The sequence below is a fragment of the Pleurodeles waltl genome, chromosome 2_1, assembly GCF_031143425.1.
Source record: "Pleurodeles waltl isolate 20211129_DDA chromosome 2_1, aPleWal1.hap1.20221129, whole genome shotgun sequence".
NCBI lineage: Eukaryota > Metazoa > Chordata > Amphibia > Caudata > Salamandridae > Pleurodeles > Pleurodeles waltl.
This window is the reverse complement of record NC_090438.1, coordinates 729,056,236-729,075,205: the sequence shown is the minus strand read 5'-3', so window position 1 is coordinate 729,075,205 and position 18,970 is coordinate 729,056,236.

Genomic DNA, 18,970 nt, shown 5'->3' with positions numbered 1-18,970 from the left:
GCAATAACTGAGCTTCTGGGTCAGATCTTTAACAATGCTTTAAAGGGCCCGGAGGGGAGGGGGAGGATTAGGTTTGCAGAAGGGGATCGCTTAAAACTGGAAATACTAAGGGGCATATTTATACTCTGTTTGCGCTGGATTTGCATCGTTTTTTTTAACGCAAATCCAACGCAAAACTAACTCCATATTTATACTTTGGCGTTAGACCCTTCTAGCGCCAAAGATTTTGGAGTTTGCGTAATTTTTTAGCGTGGACACCTTCCTTGCGTTAATGATATGCAAGGTAGGCGTTCCCGTCTAAAAAATGACTGCGAGGCATGTGCGCCGTATTTATACTCCCGGGCAAAAATGACGCCCGGGAGTGGGCGGGTCAAAAAAAATGACATCCAGCCGCTTTAGCGTAATTTTTTAGCGCCTGGTCAGGGCAGGCGTTAAGGGACCTGTGGGCTCGGAAGGAGCCCAGAGGTGCCCTCCCATGCCCCCAGGGACACCCCCTGCCATCCTTGCCCACCCCAGGAGGACGCCCAAGGATGGAGGGACCCATCCCAGGGAACTCAAGGTAAGTTCAGGTAAGTATTTTTTTTTTTTGTGGCATAGGGGGGCCTGATTTGTGCCCCCCTACATGCCACTATGCCCATTGACCATGCCCAGGGGACAGAAGTCCCCTGGGCATGGCCATTGGGCAAGGGGGCATGACTCCTGTCTTTGCTAAGACAGGAGTCATGTCAATGGAGGGTGGGAGTAAAAAAAAATGGCGCAAATCGGGTTGAGGCAGATTTTTTGCTTCAGACCGACTTGCCCCATTCTTTGACGCCCAAGCTCCATTTTCCCCTACGCCGGCGCTGCCTGGTGTGGGTCATTTTTTTTTTACGCACACCAGTCAGCTCCGCCGGCTAACGTCATTCCATAAATAAGGCGCCCGCATGGCGCTTTGGAATGGCGTTAGCCGGCGTTAAATTTTTTGACGCACAACTGCGTTGGCGCAGTTGTGCGCCAAAAAGTATAAATACGGCCCTAAGTGCAGTTATTCATTGTTAAGGAGTTCTTCATTCTTGCCTGGAAGACACTATACTCTACCATTAAACATGAAATGAGGCTGGGATATTTATGATCAGGCTTACGTATTATGCCCTCTTCCCTGCTTGGGCAGTCCAGTACACACTACAGCTCAGTCTTTTTCTCACAGTCAACGTTTCCATTTGGCTAAAATGTATTCAAGTTCTGTTTCTGATCTGACCCAATCACACTGCACACAATTTCGAGTGAAATAAACTCACCATGGCGTCAGTAAAAAAACAAACACAAAACACAACTCAGTTCTACAGAGTTAAATTACATCTCACTTGTTCTTCGGGTATTGCTTTCAGATACTTTAAGAAAAGTTTTAACAAATATTATCTTGCTACCAGTCTTTGTGGATACATTAACAGTCTGGGTAATAGTTCTCCACTGTGGGAGCATACTGGACTCTCAAATATTGCGCTTAGAGGCTGGGATTCACGTGTTTTAACAGTTCTCTTTCCAGAAAGGAGTTAATTTGGCCGATGGGTAGGAACAAGTATTGCAAAATCAAAACTATTTCACGTGAGCTAGAACTCGGGATTACCATATAGTACACCATGGAGTATAGCATCAATATTCTGTGTTAAGGCGCCAGGCAATGAAGCACCCTGTCCCCTAAAGCAGGCAATCATTCTATCCTGCATATATCATAACATTCTGAGCTGGGAACTGCAGTAGGCACTGAACAATAACTAAAGAAATTATATTTAAAATGGACCATTTTCGAACACTTTCTTTGGCGGAGGAAGAGAGAGAGTGCCCAAGTACTTCTATTAGGTTGACACCTAAAATTGGCCTAGTAGACTTTAAAAGTACACCAGTATTTTGAGCTTCTTAAACGGCACTATTTTCCAACTTCATTTGGAGGAGTGTGCCTAACCAGTCCCCTGAGTCTGCGGCCAATGCAACTGCCTCCATACATTTTAGAGTACACCAGTTCATGCTGTCTCAAGCTCAAATCCAAAATTCTGTATCCTGCCAGGTGAGCAGGCCAAATGTGCATTAGAATCCAACATCTGAGATTCACCCAGCTAACATTTCTCTAGGCAGAATCCTAAACCCCTGTAAATATTTACGTTCTATTATGCTAGAGAACATTGCTACTTGCCCAGCGTTAAGAGACAATTCAGCACATCTTGTACAAAAACCGACGTTCCATACATACTATGCTGTGAAAGTGGGCACCGGTAAGTAAGTGTTTTACTCCAGCTTTTAAAATGGCCCAACCCCCTCTTGCAAATCTCAGTTGCCACCACTCCTTAAAACCTCGGCCCAGTTGCGCCCTTGTAGGGCGCAATAGTGCTTCATTAGTACCTGAAGATAAGGTTACAGCTGTTACTGAAAACCCAGTGGCCTATTTGGTTTTGCAGTGAGATTGCTTCTTTTTTTTTTACACTTAATACTTTAAAATAAAAATAGGATCACTGGGCAGAACAACACACTGTTGGTTGAGTTGAGTTCTGAGCTTGTCTTGCACACTGCCTAAATGAGAAGCTTTTCACTGCTTGTATTTGTTAACCTGGATAGTGAAGTGCAGAAAGGGTGTACTTAGACCACTTTCAACAGAGTAGGATGAGCCCCAAAACACCAGCAGCAAACAACCCAAACCTCCACAGTTATGGACCTGTAGCCTATGTCTGCCCAGTATTACACCCCGACCTCCGCCAAAAACCCCAAAAAGACCACTCACAATCATAACACGTTTCCCCTTCAAGGGATATCGGAATAGGTGATCTAACCCTCACTGGAGTAGCCATTTTGTCTTTTACATGGCTTGCCCAGAATCTCCCACCAGAGTAGCTAATGGAGACGAAGGCGTGAGTAATCACTTTCTTTCTCGCTGGTGATTTTTGTGTGGCTGTCGTGGTTGACTGCTACCTGTCCCGCCATCGAGATATATATATATATATATATATATAAATATATAAACAAAAAAAGTCACTTACCCAGTGTACATCTGTTCGTGGCATGTAGTGCTGCAGATTCACATGCTTTGTATATGTTCACCATCTAGTGTTGGGCTCGGAGTGTTACAAGTTTTTCTTTGAAGAAGCTTTTGAGTCACGAGGTCAAGTGACTCCTCCTCTTAGTGATAATGCTCATGGGCATCAAGTTCTTTGTTAGATTGTTTTCCTCCAGAAGAGTGAAGTAAGGAGTGAAGAATTGTATATGTACATATATATAGTAAGTAAAGAAGATGTCCATGCAATGTATATACATATTTACATAAGAAAGTACTACAACAGCTACAGGCTTCCGGGGAGGAAGGAGGGCACATGTGAATTTGCAGCACTACATGCCACAAACAGATGTACACTGGGTAAGTGACATTTTCCATTCAATGACGTGTAGCCTCAGATAGACATGCTTTGCATAGACTGAAAAGCAGTACTCTACTTAAGTAAGTGGTGGCTAGCCTGAAGGAGTTGGAGTAGTTTGAAATAGTGTTTTAAGCACTGCTTGACCAACATTTGCTTGTTGGCGAGATAGCACATCCACACAGTATTGTTTAGTAAATGTGTGTGGTGTGGACCATGTGGCTGCTTTGCATATGTCTGCCATTGGTATATTTCTTAAGAATGCATTTGACGCTCCTTTCTTTCTATTAGAATGTTCTTTAGGAGTTAATAATAGTTGCCTTTTAGCTTTAAGAAAGCAAGTTTGAATACACTTTACTAACCATCTGGACAATCCTTGTTTGGAAGTAGGATTACCTTTAGGAGGCTGTTGAAAAGCCACAAAAAGGTGTTTAGATTTTCTAAAATCTTTTGTTCTGTCTATATAACACATGAGCTCTTTTGAGATCAAGAGTGTGGAGAGCTCTTTCAGCAACTGAATCTGGCTGTGGAAAGAAGACTGTTGAATCCACTGACTGATGTGAAATTACCTTGGGTAGAAATGTTGGATTTGTCCTGAGAACTATTTTGTGTTTGTGAATTTGGAAGAAGCGTTCTTCTAAAGCGAATGCTTGAATTTCACTTACTCTCCTTAAGGAAGTAATTGGTACTAGGAAAGCAACTTTCCATGAGAGAAATTGAAGAGCACAAGAATGCGTGGGTTCAAATGGTGGACCCATAAGCCTTGTGAGCACAATGTTAAGATTCCAGGCAGGAACCGGTGGAGCTCTAGTGCAATAACTCTTTTAAGGCCTTCCATAAAAGCTTTTATGACAGGAATTCTAAACAGACAGGTATGCTGTCTGTTTTGGAGGTAGGCTGATATTGCTGTTAAATGAATTTTAATAGACGAATATGCAAGATTTGCTTTTTGTAAGTAAAGCAAATAACATACAATATCCTGTACTGATGCTTTAAGTGGATCAATGTTTTTGGGTTGACAGTAATATACAAAACGTTTCCATTTAGCTGCATAGCACTGCCTGGTTGTAGGTTTACGTGCTTCCTTTAGAATGTCCATACATTCTGATGGAAGCCGTAGATATCCAAACTATGACTTCATGAGCCAAATCGCCAGTGTTGACGTGCCCAGGCGGGAGCTATGAGCTATTTTTAGTAAGAGAGGTGTGATGAATCTGGTTGACCAGAATCTTGTTGACCAGGGGGGGGGGGGGGGGGTGAGTGTAAACGTAAGCAAATATCCCTGACCATTTGACACAGAGCATTGCCCTTGGATCGAGGGTGCGGGTACCAAGTTTGGGCATTTTGCATTTTCACTTGTTGCGAAAAGGTCTATGTCTGGTGTTACCCACATGTGAAAATACTGTTGAATTACTTGTGGGTGAATCTCCCATTCGTGTATTTGTTGCTGCGACCTGCTTAAGAGGGCCGCTAGTTGTTTGTGAATCCATGGGATATACTCTGCTAATGGGAGAATAAGATTGTGAATTGCCCACTTCCAAATTGTCTCTGTTAGAAGGGACAATTGAGATGAATGTGCCACCCCGTTTCTGCAGATAATACATTGTTATCATGTTGTCTGTCCTTATCAACACTGTATTGAGTGTGATCTGTGGTTGTAATGCTTTGAGTGCTAAGAACACTGCTAGCAATTCCAAGTGGTTTATGAGGTAAGTCTGCAGGACTGAATCCCATTCTCATCGTATCGTAGATTGTTGAGATGGGCTCCCCAACCTGTCATTGATGCATATGTGGTGATTATGGTCTGTGGCACAAGGTCTTTAAATGGCCACCCTTTTGATAAGTTGGTGTGATTCAACCATCGCAGAGAGTTTAAGTCTGGCAGTCCAACAACACTAGATCGTGAAGATGACCCTGTGCCAGAGACCATTGTTGTGAAAGACACTGTTTAGGGGTCTCATGTTTAGACGGCAGTGGCACTACTGATATGCAGGATGCCATCATTCCCAAGACATAATAAACCTTTCTGTGTACGTTTGATTGTATTGTAGTTGCGATATGAGACTGTGGAACGCTTGAATTCTTTGTGGGTTTGGGTGGCTAATGCCGAGTGTTCAGAATTGCTCTCAGATATGGCTGTATTTGTGCTGGCTGAAGGGGAGTCTTCTGGTAATTGATTGTGAGCCCTAGACTGTGTGGGGTATCAATTGTGCATTGTGTGTGTTGTTGACAGGTTTGAATGGTGCTGGCTTTTATGAGCCAGTCATCCAGAAAGGTAAAGACATGTATGTACTGTCTTTTGAGGTATGCTGTAACCACTGCTAAGCATTTTGTAAATCCATTGGTGCTGTTGTTACAACAAAGGGTAGCATTTTGAATTGGTAGTGCTTGCCTGCTATCAATAACCTCAAGTATTTGTGGTGTGCTGGATGTATGGGATAAGGAAGTAAGCATCTTTTAGATCTAATTCTGTCATGTAGTCTTGTTTTGTAACAAGGGGGTGACATCCTGGAGAGTGACCATGTGGGAATGCCCTGAGAGAATGTACTGGTTGTGCCATCCTTTTTTGGTATGAGGAAGTATAGAGAATATACTCACGTTCCTTGTTGAGTGATAGTACTACCTCTATTGCACCTTTGAGTAGAAGGCATTCTAACTCTGGTTTTAGCACAACAATGTGTTCCTGAGAAAGCCTGTGAGCAAGGGGGGATATTTTGTGCAGTGGAGATGAGTTCTAGGCAATACCCATTGTGGATAATTGACAGTATCCATTGATCTGGTGTAATTTTGTGCCATTTATGGTTGAAATGTTGCAGTCTTCCTCCCACAGGAGATGTGTGCTGTGTGGCGATGCAGAGAAAGTCACTGCTTTGATGAGGTGGAGGCTCCTCTTGTGGAGGTGGGTTTGCCCCTACTTCTGAAGTTGTGTCCTCTATAGGATCCTCTGAAAAATCCCCTAGAATAATACTGTTGTCCATATTTTGGTTGGGACGTAAAGGCCTCTGATGTATGGGGTGTAAAACACCGTTTGAATTAGGGCTTTCTAAAAGTACCCCGAAAAGGTGTTGTGTAAAGGGCACCCATGGCCTTTGCTGTATCGGAGTCCTTTTTAAATTTTTCAATGGTGGTATCCACCTCTGGTCCAAATAGTTTCTGTTTGTTAAATGGCATATTAAGGGCCGCTTACTGTGGCTCAGGTTTGAATCCTGAGGACCGGAACCAAGCATGCCTTCTGATCATAACGCTAGTATTTATTCCTCCAGCTGCGATGTCAGCTGCGTCTAGGGCAGATCTAATTTGATTGTTGACAATAGCTTGTCCTTCTGCCACTACCTGCGGTGCCCTTTTTTGGTGTTCCATATGGAGATATTGGAGGAACTCCTGCATCTCGTCCCAATGGGCCCGGTCATGAGAGCTTGGGAGTTGGCAATTCTCCACTGATGTGCAGCTTGAGTTGCCACTCTTTTGCCTTCTGCATTGAATGTGAGGCTTTCCTTATCAGGGGGAGGAGTACCCCCTGTGGACTTACTATTTGCCCTTTTAATAGCTGGACTGACCACAATGGAATAAGGTGGCAAGTGTTGCGTTCTACAAATTGGATCTGATGGTGCACCTTTATATTTTTTTGTCCACATGGTGTTAGTACCCTATTCTTTGCTGGTTGTTTAGAAATGTCATCAGCATGTTTCAGCATGCCTGGTAGGATTGACAAACATTGGTACTGTTTGTGTGTAGTGGATAGGGTGTTGAATATGAAACCATCCTCTATGGGTTCAGAGTGCAACTGCACATTGTGGTATAAAGCTGCTCTAGCAATCACCTGATTATAGGCTGTGGTGTCTTCAGGTGGAGATGGCCTTGTGAGGTATAGATCAGGGACATTAGATGGAACAGGGTCTAGATCATACATATTTCATGGGTCTACATTATAAGGATTGTCACCCATATAATCCCCATGTGAAGAGACAGGATATTGTAAAGAAAACTGTGAGTGAAGGTGGTGGAGTATCAGGTGGTGAAGAAGTAGGAAGGAAAGGAGAATGTGGTGGTGAAGACTGAAACTGTCTTTGGCTTCTCCTTGTGCCTAAATATTTTTGCAGTTGAAGGCCCAGCTTCCAGACTTTCTTGGAATGAGTTTCCTCTTCGTTATAGGAAGAAGAGAGGCAATACTTTTCCCTGTATCCTTTTGGATTTGTATTTTACTATATTTATGGTCCATCATTTCAAGAATGGGCCTAATTTCTGTTGACTCCCCTGCAGATGGAACATATTTACTTCCCACAAATGTCTGCTCCGAAAGCTTGGTGACTGACTCCTTTAATCCAGCCGAAAATGTGGTTTCTGAAGCAGATGGAAGTTTTTTCGGCTCCGAAGAGAAGCCTGGACGTTTTGGCTCCGAGGTGGTATGTACGCATTTCAGTTCTGAAGTGGAAGCTTCCACCTTTCGACTCGATCCTGAAACAGGCATGGCAGTCTATTCGGTCAAGTGCATTTTGGCCTTCAACGCCGAACCCAAGGGCCGGTTGTCGAGATGTAATTTTCGGGTCTGACCATGGCCGGCAATCAGTGGTGGACCCAAGACCATCTGTGCTGACTTTTAAAAATTATTTTGGTGATGGGAAGGGGCTGGCGTACTCCTGTACTACGCTGCAGGAATAACAAACGCTACCTCCCCATCTGAGTCTGCGATGGAAACTGCAGTCTGTGCCTGTTCCTCACCTAAAATGTCAGGCGTTTGTTCGGTCGAGTTTGATGCCATCTCCAGTACACTCACTCTTCGATCCCGCAGTCTTCTTGTAGCGGAAGGATCGGCACGCCTCGCAGGTTTCCTCCTTATGATCCAGAGAGAGGCAGAGGTTACACACTAAGTGTTGCTCAGTGTAGGGGAACTTGGTGTGGCACAGAGGGCAGAATCTAAATGGGGTTTTATCCATGAGCCTGTGACGCAGTCGTCCTGAGAAGGCCCGAGAAGGGCGCGGGTGCCCAAAAGGGCATTTAATCGATCCTGATGCTACAATCGGATCGAGTGTAGTTAGGAAAACACGTTTGAAAAACGATACTGGCATTTAAAGGAAAGATAGAGAAGCTCAGATAGTACCGAAACGAGATCTACTAAAGCAGGAGGGAACACGTCCGAACCAGACAGCAGAAAGTAAACAATCTAACAAAGGACTTGATGCCCACGCGTACTACCACTGAGAGGAGGAGGCTGCCAGCAAGGAGGGAGGGTGCATGTGAATCTGCAGCACTACATGACACAAACAGATGTACACTGGGTAAGTGACATTTTCAGTTTAATGGCACGTGTAGCTGCAGATACACATGCTATGCATAGGCTACAAAGCAGTTAGTCCTCCCAAAAAATAGCGGTGGCTAGCCTGTAGGAGTTGAAGTTGTTTGAAATAGTGTTATTAAGACAGCGTGGCCCACAGTGGCCTGTTGCTGTGAGAAAACATCAACACAATAGTGTTTTGTAAAGGTATGAGTAGTATACCATGTGGCAGCTTTACACATATCAACCATTGGTATGTTTCATAAAAATGCCATTGATGCACCTTTCTTCCTTGTAGAATGTGCTATAGGAGTGATCAAAAGTTGTCTTTTTGCTTTGATGTAGCATATTTGTATGCAAGTAACAATCCATCTTGCTAAACCTTGTTTAGATATAGGATTGCCTGTATGTGGTTGTTGAAAAGCAACGAAAAGTTGTTTTGTTTTCCTAAAATCTTTAGTTATATATACACACATATATATATATATAGTACATAAGAGCTCTTTCGAGATAGAGAGTATGACGAGCTCTTTCTGCAACTGAGTCGGGCTGTGGAAAGAAGACTGACAATTCCACTGTTTGGTTGATGTGAAAAGGCGATACTACTTTTGATAGAAATTTTGTGTAAGGAAATGCCTCCTTGGCATGGTTACCCCCTGACTTTTTGCCTTTGCTGATGCTAAGTTTTGATTTGAAAGTGTGCTGAGGCCTGCTAATTAGGCCCCAGCACCAGTGTTCTTTCCCTAACCTGTACTTTTGTTTTCACAATTGGCACACCCTGGAATCCAGGTAAGTCCCTTGTAACTGGAAGCCCTGGTACAAAGGGCCCTGATGCCAGGGAAGGTCTCTAAGGGCTGCAGCATGTCTTATGCCACCCTGGGGACCCCTCACTCAGCACAGACACACTGCTTGTCAGCTTGTGTGTGCTAGTGAGGACAAAACAACTAAGTCGACATGGCACTCCCCTCAGGGTGCCATGCCAACCTCACACTGCCTACAGGTATAGATAAGTCACCCCTCTAGCAGGCCTTACAGCCCTAAGGCAGGGTGCACTATACCATAGGTGAGGGCATAAGTGCATGAGCACTATGCCCCTACAGTGTCTAAGCAAAACCTTAGACATTGTAAGTGCAGGGTAGCCATAAGAGTATATGGTCTGGGAGTCTGTCATGCACGAACTCCACAGCACCATAATGGCTACACTGAAAACTGTGAAGTTTGGTATCAAACTTCTCAGCACAATAAATGCACATTGATGCCAGTGTACATTTTATTGTAACATACACCCCAGAGGGCACCTTAGAGGTGCCCCCTGAAACCTTAACCAACTACCCATGTAGGCTGACTGGTTTTAGCAGCCTGCCACACACCAGACATGTTGCTGGCCACAAGGGGATAGTGCCTTTGTCACTCTGTGGCTAGTAACAAAGCCTGTACTGGGTGGAGGTGCTTCACACCTTCCCCTTCAGGAACTGTAACACCTGGCGGTGAGGCTCAAAGGTTCATCCCCTTTGTTACAGCACCCCAGGGCACTCTAGTGGAGTTGCCCGCCCCCTCCGGCCACTGCCCCACTTTTGGCGGCAAGGCTGGAGGAGATAATGAGAAAAACAAGGAGGAGTCACTGGCCAGTCAGGACAGCCCCTAAGGTGTCCTGAGCTGAGGTGACTAACTTTTAGAAATCCTCCATCTTGCAGATGGAGGATTCCCCCAATAGGATTAGGGATGTGCCCCCCTCCCCTCAGGGAGGAGGCACAAAGAGGGTGTAGCCACCCTCAGGGCTAGTAGCCATTGGCTACTGCCCTCCCAGACCTAAACACACCCCTAAATTCAGTATTTAGGGGCTCCCCAAAACCTAGGAACTCAGATTCCTGCAACCTTAGAAGAAGAGGACTGCTAAGCTGAAAAACCCTGCAGAGAAGACGGAGACACCAACTGCTTTGGCCCCAGCTCTACCGACCTGTCTCCCCACTTCTAAAGACACTGCTCCAGCGACGCTTTCCACAGGGACCAGCGACCTCTGAAGCCTCAGAGGACTGCCCTGAATCTAGAAGGACCAAGAACTCCCGAGGACAGCGGCTCTGTTCACCAAAGACTGCAACTTTGCAACAAAGAAGCAACTTTAAAACAACACGCGTTTCCCGCCGGAAGCGTGAGACTTGGCACTCTGCACCACACGCCCCCAGCTCGACTTGTGGAGAACAATCACTTCAGGGAGGACTCCCCGGCGACTGCGAGACCGTGAGTAGCCAGAGTTGACCCCCCCTGAGCCCCCACAGCGATGCCTGCAGAAGGAATCCCGAGGACCCCCTGACCGCGACTGCCTTCTTCAAAGACCCGACACCTGGTAAAGGCACTGCATCCGCAGCCCCCAGGACCTGAAGGATCCGACCTCCAGTGCAGGAGCGAAACCCAGGTGGCCCTCTCCCTTGCCTAAGTGGTGGCTAGCCCCCCCCCCCCCCTTGCCTGCATCGCTGAAGAGACCCCCTTGGTCTCCCATGGATTCCTATTGAAAACCCGTCGCTTGTTTGCACCCGGCCGCTGAGGGTGTACTTTCTGTGTGGACTGGTGTCCCCCCCCGGTGCCCTACAAAACCCCCCTGGTCTGCCCTCCGAAGACGCGGGTACTTACCTGCTGGCAGACTGGAACCGGGGCACCCCTTCTCACCCCCTTCTCCATTGAAGCCTATGCGTTTTGGGCACCACTTTAACCTTCTCACCTGACCGGCCCTGAGCTGCGGGTGTGGTATCTTTGGGGTTGCTCTGAACCCCCAAGGGTGGGCTACCTTGGACCCATACTTGAACCCCGTAGGTGGTTTACTTACCTGCAAAAACTAACAAACTTTTACTCCCCCCAGGAACTGTTGAAAATTGCACTGGGTCTAGTTTTAAAATAGCTATATGTCATTTATGTGAAAACTGTATATGCTATTTTTCTAATTCAAAGTTCCTAAAGTACCTACCTGCAATACCTTTCATTTGAAGTATTACATGTAAATCTTGAACCAGTGGTTCTTAAAATAAACTAAGAAAATATATTTTTCTATACAAAAACCTATTGGCCTAGAATTGTCTCAGAGTGTGTGTTCCTCATTTATTGCCTGTGTGTGTACAACAAATGCTTAACACTACCCTCTGATAAGCCTACTGCTCGACCACACTACCACAAAATAGAGCAGTAGAATTAACTCTTTTTGCCACTATCTTACCTCTAAGGGGAACCCTTGGACTCTGTGCATACTATTCCTTACTTTGAAATAGTGCATACACAGCCAACTTCCTACATTTTGGATTGTCCTAAGTACAACTTTATGTTTGTAAACTTGGGAAAAAGGTTCCTCAAGAGGGACGCTTGTATTTCACTAACTCTTCATAATGAAGTAATAGCTACAAGGAAGGCAACCTTCCATGTTAAAAATTGAATTTGACTAGAGTGCATGGGTTCAAAAGGTGGGCCCATGAGTCTGGTAAGTACGATATTTAGATTCCAAGAAGGAACAGGTGGAGTTCTAGGTGGAATAATGCGTCAATCCTTCCATGAAAGCTTTAATAACAGGGACTCTGAATAGAGAGGTGTATTAAATAGTTTGTAAGTATACAGATATTGCAGTAAGGTGGATTTTAAATGGATGAGAAAGCTAAATTTGATTTTTGCAAATTAAGTAGGTAGCACACAATATGTTGTACGAATGCTGTTAGTGGGTAGGTGTTTTTAGATTGACAGTAGTGAACAAATCTTTTCCATTTGTTAGCATAACATTGTCTGGTAGTAGGTTTATGTGCCTGCTCAAACACTTCCACACAAGGGTAGGTCGCTTCCCCTGCCGCTGCAGCTCCTCCAGGTTCCTGAGTTCCTGAGACCCACCTCACAGTAAGTACCCCCCCCCCCCCCCCAGCCCCTCGCTCTGCCCCGCGCTACTCACCCTCTCTCCTGCTTCTTTTCTTCTTCTCTGTTCTTCTGTTCTTCCTCCTCACTCCTCGTCTGTAATCTTCTTCTGTACTCTTCTTTCCCCCGTCTTCACTCTTCTTCTCTTCTTCCTCATCTTCTTCTGTGGTCTTCTGCCCTCTGTTCTTCGTTTTTCTGTATCTTCTTCTGTGTTCTTCTGTGTTCTTCCGGTCTTCCTTTCTTCTCTCCTTCCGGTCTTCTGATCTTCCTTTCTTCTCTCCTTCTGTTCTTCTGTTCTTCTGTTCTTCTTGTCTTCTGTTCTTCTTGTCTTCTGTTCTTCTTGTCTTCTGTTCTTCTGCCTCCTCCGTCCTCTTCTCCCCGCGCCTGCCCTCCTGCCTCATCCCCCTCCCCCACTCGCATCCCCCTATCTCTCCTATCTAACCCGTTCACTATCTACCTCCCTCACTCCTCCTATCTACCTATCTCTCTATCCCACTAACTCCCTCACTCTCCACCTCCTCCTATCTTCCTATCTCTCTATCTATTTCCCTATCTATCGATTTCCCTATCTATTTTCTCTATCTATTTCTCTATCTCTCCCCCCCTCACCCCCTCTATTTCCTATCTTCCTATCCTCTCACTCTACCTCTCACCCTCACCCACCTCTACAACCCCCCTCCCCTATCTTCTCAACCCTACTCCTATCTTTCTCCCTTATCTCCTAAACCTCCTAACACTCACCCCCCTCCACCCTTAAACCCCCTCCCCAGCTCTTCTCACTCTACCTGTCCCCCCCCTCCCTCGCGCTTTCCCGCCGCGACCTCCTGCACGCCCCCGCCCCCCAGCTCCCATTCGCCCCCACCTGACCCCTCCCCCCCCTCCTACCTCATATGGCGTCCGCTGCGCGACAGTGGTAGCGACCCTTGACCCAAGGGTAGGTCGCTACCCCTGCCGCTGCAGCTCCTCCAGGTTCCTGAGTTCCTGAGACCCACCTCACAGTAAGTACCCCCCCCCTCCCAGCCCCTCGCTCTGCCCCGCGCTACTCACCCTCTCTCCTGCTTCTTTTCTTCTTCTCTGTTCTTCTCTTCTTCCCCCTCGCTCCTCATCTGTAATCTTCTTCTGTACTCTTCTTTCCCCCGTCTTCACTCTTCTTCTCTTCTTCCTCCTCGCTCCTCATCTGTAATCTTCTTCTGTACTCTTCTTTCCCCGTCTTCACTCTTCTTCTCTTCTTCCTCCTCGCTCCTCATCTGTAATCTTCTTCTGTACTCTTCTTTCCCCCGTCTTCACTCTTCTCTTCTTCCTCCTCGCTCCTCATCTGTAATCTTCTTCTGTACTCTTCTTTCCCCCGTCTTCACTCTTCTTCTCTTCTTCCTCCTCGCTCCTCATCTGTAATCTTCTTCTGTACTCTTCTTTCCCCCGTCTTCACTCTTCTTCTCTTCTTCCTCCTCGCTCCTCATCTGTAATCTTCTTCTGTACTCTTCTTTCCCCCGTCTTCACTCTTCTTCTCTTCTTCCTCCTCGCTCCTCATCTGTAATCTTCTTCTGTACTCTTCTTTCCCCCGTCTTCACTCTTCTTCTCTTCTTCCTCCTCGCTCCTCATCTGTAATCTTCTTCTGTACTCTTCTTTCCCCCGTCTTCACTCTTCTTCTCTTCTTCCTCCTCATCTGTAATCTTCTTCTGTACTCTTCTTTCCCCCGTCTTCACTCTTCTTCTCTTCTTCCTCATCTTCTTCTGTGGTCTTCTGCCCTCTGTTCTTCGTTTTTCTGTGTGGTCTTCTTCTGGTCTTCTTGTGGTGGTCTTCTGGTCTTCTTGTCTTCGGCTCTTCTGCCTCCTCCGTCCTCTTCTCCCCGCGCCTGCCCTCCTGCTCCTGCCTCATCCCCCTCCCCCACTCGCATCCCCCTCTCTATCTCTCCTAACTAACCCGTTCACTATCTACCTCCCTCACTCCTCCTATCTACCTATCTCTCTATCTCTCTATCCCACTATCTAACTCCCTTACTCTCCACCTCCTCCTATCTTCCTATCTCTCTATCTATTTCCCTATCGATTTCCCTATCTATTTTCTCTATCTATTTCTCTATCTATTTCTCTATCTCTCCGCCCCCTCCCTCACCCCCTCTATTACCTATCTTCCTATCCTCTCACTCTACCTCTCACCCTCACCCACCTCTACAACCCCCCCTCCCCTATCTTCTCAATCCTACTCCTATCTTTCTCCCTTATCTCCTAAACCTCCTAACACTCACCCCCCTCCACCCTTAAACCCCCGTCCCCCAGCTCTTCTCACTCTACCTGTCCCCCCCTCCCTCGCGCTTTCCCGCCGCGACCTCCTGCACGCCCCCGCCCCCCAGCTCCCATTCGCCCCCACCTGACCCCTCCCCCCCCTCCTACCTCATATGGCGGCCGCTGCGCGATTGCGCAGCGGGCGCGCCAGAGGCAAGCCCGTCTGCGCTCGTCCGCGCCTGGCCCGCGCCCAGCGCCATGACCCCTGGTCCCCAGCTCTCCCAAGCCCCGCTGACCCGCTACGACCCCACCACCCTCCACGCCCTCAACCCAGGACGCTCCAACACCTGCTTCCAAGCTCACCCCAAACGCACCCATGGACCCTTCGTCTGCAACTCCTGCAAACGCACCTTCCACCACGCAACAACCACAAGCCCACGCGCCATCAACCACCTCAAGTGCATCCTAGTCAACGCTCGCTCCGTCCACAAACACGCCATTGAACTCTGGGACCTCCTGGACTCCATAGCACCGGACGTCACCTTCATCACGGAGACCTGGATGAACGCCTCCTCGGCCCCTGACATCGCCACTGCCATCCCCGAAGGCTACAAGATCTCCAGAAAAGACCGCACCAACCAGGTAGGAGGAGGCATCGCCAACGTCTTCAAAGACTCCATCAGCGTCACCACCTCCACCGAAGACACCCCTCTCGCCGCTGAACACCTGCATTTTCAGATTTGCACCGATCCGAGGACCACCCTCAGAGGATCCCTCGTCTACCGTCCTCCCGGGCCACGCGCCCCTTTCAGCGACGCCATCGCCGACTTCATCTCCCCGCACGCCCTCGCCGGACTACATCCTCCTAGGTGACCTCAACTTCCATCTGGAACAAAACGACCCCAACACCACCACCCTGCTCGACAACCTCGGCCTCAAACAACTGGTGAACACCGCCACCCACATCGCCGGACACACGCTTGACCCCATCTTCTCCGCCAGCAAACACGTCTTCTTCAGCCATGCCTCCGCCCTACACTGGACCGACCACAGCTGCGTCCACTTCACATTCCCACGCGAGACCCGCCACCTCCGCACCCAACCCATCCCTCGTCGACAGTGGAACAAGATCCCCGAAGAGCAACTCTTCTCCGCACTCGCCGCCAACCAACCCACCCTCACCACCGACCCCAACGACGCAGCCCTCAACCTCACAAACTGGATCTCCAACTGCGCAGACATCCTTGCTCCCCTCAAACGCACGCATCGACAGACCAACACCAAAAAACCTCTCTGGTTCTCTGACACCCTCAAAGAATCAAAGAAAACTTGTCACGCCCTTGAGAAAGCCTGGCGCAAGGACCGCACCGCTGACAACATGACCGCCCTCAAGAACGCTACCCGCGAACACCACCACCTGATCCACGCTGCCAAAAGGAACTTTTTCACCGACAGACTGGACAAAAACAGACCCAAAAGCAGAGAACTCTTCAGCATCGTCAAGGAGTTCTCCAACCCCAGCGCCAACGCCGTCACGCCCTCACAGGATCTGTGCGAATCCCTCGCCACTTTCTTCCATCGCAAGATTAGCGACCTCCACGACAGCTTCGGACACCAGACCCAACCATACACCACCGAACCGGCATCCACGGCCATCACCCTCAACAACTGGTCCCACATCAACACGGAAGAAACCAAATCCATCATGAACTCTATCCACTCCGGCGCCCCTTCGGACCCCTGCCCGCACTTCATCTTTAACAAAGCCGACGACCTCATCGCCCCGCACCTCCAGACCGTCATCAACTCTTCTTTTTCTTCTGCTACCTTCCCCGAATGCTGGAAACACGCCGAAGTCAACGCCCTACTAAAGAAACCTACGGCTGACCCGAGCGACCTAAAAAACGTCCGCCCCATCTCTCTTCTGCCTTTCCCAGCCAAAGTAATAGAGAAGACCGTCAACAAACAGCTGACCACCTTCCTGGAAGACAACAACCTGCTCGACCACTCACAAACCGGATTCCGAACCAACCACAGCACTGAAACCGCCCTCATCTCAGTCACTGACGACATCAGAACCCTGATGGACAACGGTGAAACAGTCGCCCTCATTCTGCTCGACCTCTCGGCTGCCTTTGACACCGTCTGTCACCGCACCCTAATCACCCGCCTCCGCTCCACCGGGATCCAAGGCCAGGCCCTGGCTCTCAAACCGTTCCCAAAGAGTTTACCTCCCTCCGTTTCGCTCAGAACCCACCGAGATCATCTGCGGCGTACCCCAAGGCTCATCACTCAGCCCGACACTCTTCAATGTCTACATGAGCCCCCTCGCCAACATCGTACGCAAGCACATCATCATCACCTCCTACGCCGACGACACCCAACTTATACTCTCCCTCACCAAGGACCCCGCCAGCGCCAAGACCAACCTACAAGAGGGTATGAAGGACGTCGCAGATTGGATGAGGCTCAGCCGCCTAAAGCTGAACTCTGAAAAAACTGAAGTCCTCATCCTCGGCAACACCCCGTCTGCCTGGGACGACTCCTGGTGGCCCACGGCCCTCGGCACCGCACCGACCCCCACAGACCACGCCCGCAACCTCGGCTTCATCTTGGACCCTCTTCTCACCATGACCAAGCAAGTCAACGCAGTGTCCTCCGCCTGCTTCCTCACCCTCCGCATGCTCCGCAAGATCTTCCGCTGGATCCCCGCCGACACCAGAAAAAACGTGACCCACGCCCTCGTCATGAGCCGCCTGGACTACGGCAACACCCTCTACGCCGGGACCACAGCCAAACTCCGAAATCGCCTGCAACGCATTCAAAACGCCTCGGCCCGCCTCATCCTCGACATACCCCGCAGCAGCCACATCTCCGCACACCTGAGACACCTGCATTGGCTCCCTGTCAGCAAAAGGATCACCTTCCGACTGCTCACCCACGCACACAAAGCCCTCTACAACAAGGGACCGGAATACCTCAACAGACGCCTCAGCTTCTACGTCCCCACCCGCCTCCTCCGCTCCTCTGGCCTCGCACTCACTGCTGTCCCTCGCATCCGCCGCTCCACGGCGGGTGGGAGATCTTTCTCCTTCCTGGCGGCCAAGACCTGGAACTACCTCCCCACCAGCCTCAGGACCACCCAGGACCACTCCGCTTTCCGGAGACTCCTAAAGACCTGGCTGTTCGAACAGCAATAACCCCCCCCTTTTTCCCCTAGCGCCTTGAGACCCGCACGGGTGAGCAGCGCGCTTTATAAATGTTAATGATTTGATCTGATTTGACACATTCTGATGGAAGTTTTAGCTACCCAAATTCTATGACTTCAGGAGCCAAATCGCCAAATTGAGAGCTTTTGTGTTTGGATGCCTGATATGACCTTTTTTCTGTGTTAACAAATCTGGTCTGTTTGGGAGTTTGGAATGAGGTACTAGACAGGTCTAGGAGTGTTGTGTACCAATGTTGACATGCCCATGTTGGGGCTATGAGTATCATGGTCCGAGATGTTTGACGTAGTTTGATGACCAGAAAGGGAAGGAGAGGGAGAAAAGTGTAAGCAAATATCCCCGACCAATTGATCCATAGAGCATTGCCCTTGGTTAGGGGATGTGGGTGTCTGAATGTGAGATTTTGGCATTTTGCGTTTTTGCTTGTTGCGAATAGGTCTATTTCTGGTGTTCCCCAGTGATGAAAGTATGTTTGAAGTACTTGGGGATTAATTTCCCACTTGTGTGTTAGTTGATGATCTCAGCTGAGAACATCTGATAATTGGTTGTGTTCCAAATATGTTGTGCTAGAAGGGACAGCTACGATAAGTGGGTCCTTCCTTGTTTGTTTAAGTAATACATTGTAGTCATGTTGTCTGTCTTGATCAGAATGTGCTTGTGAACGAGAAGAGGTTCAAAGGCTTTCATTGCCAGGAATACGGCTAGCAATTATAGGTAATTTATGTGAAGTTGTTTGTGTGTGTTGTCCCATTGTCCTTTAATGTTGTGGTTGTTGAGGTGTGCTCCCCATCCAATCATTGATGCATCTGTTGTAAGTGTGGTTTGATGCACAGGGTCTTGAAATAGCTGCCCTTTGTTTAAGTTTGTGGAATTCCACCATTGAAGCGAAGTGTGTTTGGCAGTCTATCAAAACTAGATCTTGAAGTTGACCATGTGCTTGTGACCATTGTTTTGCAAGGTACTGTTGTAAGGGCCGCATGTTTAGTC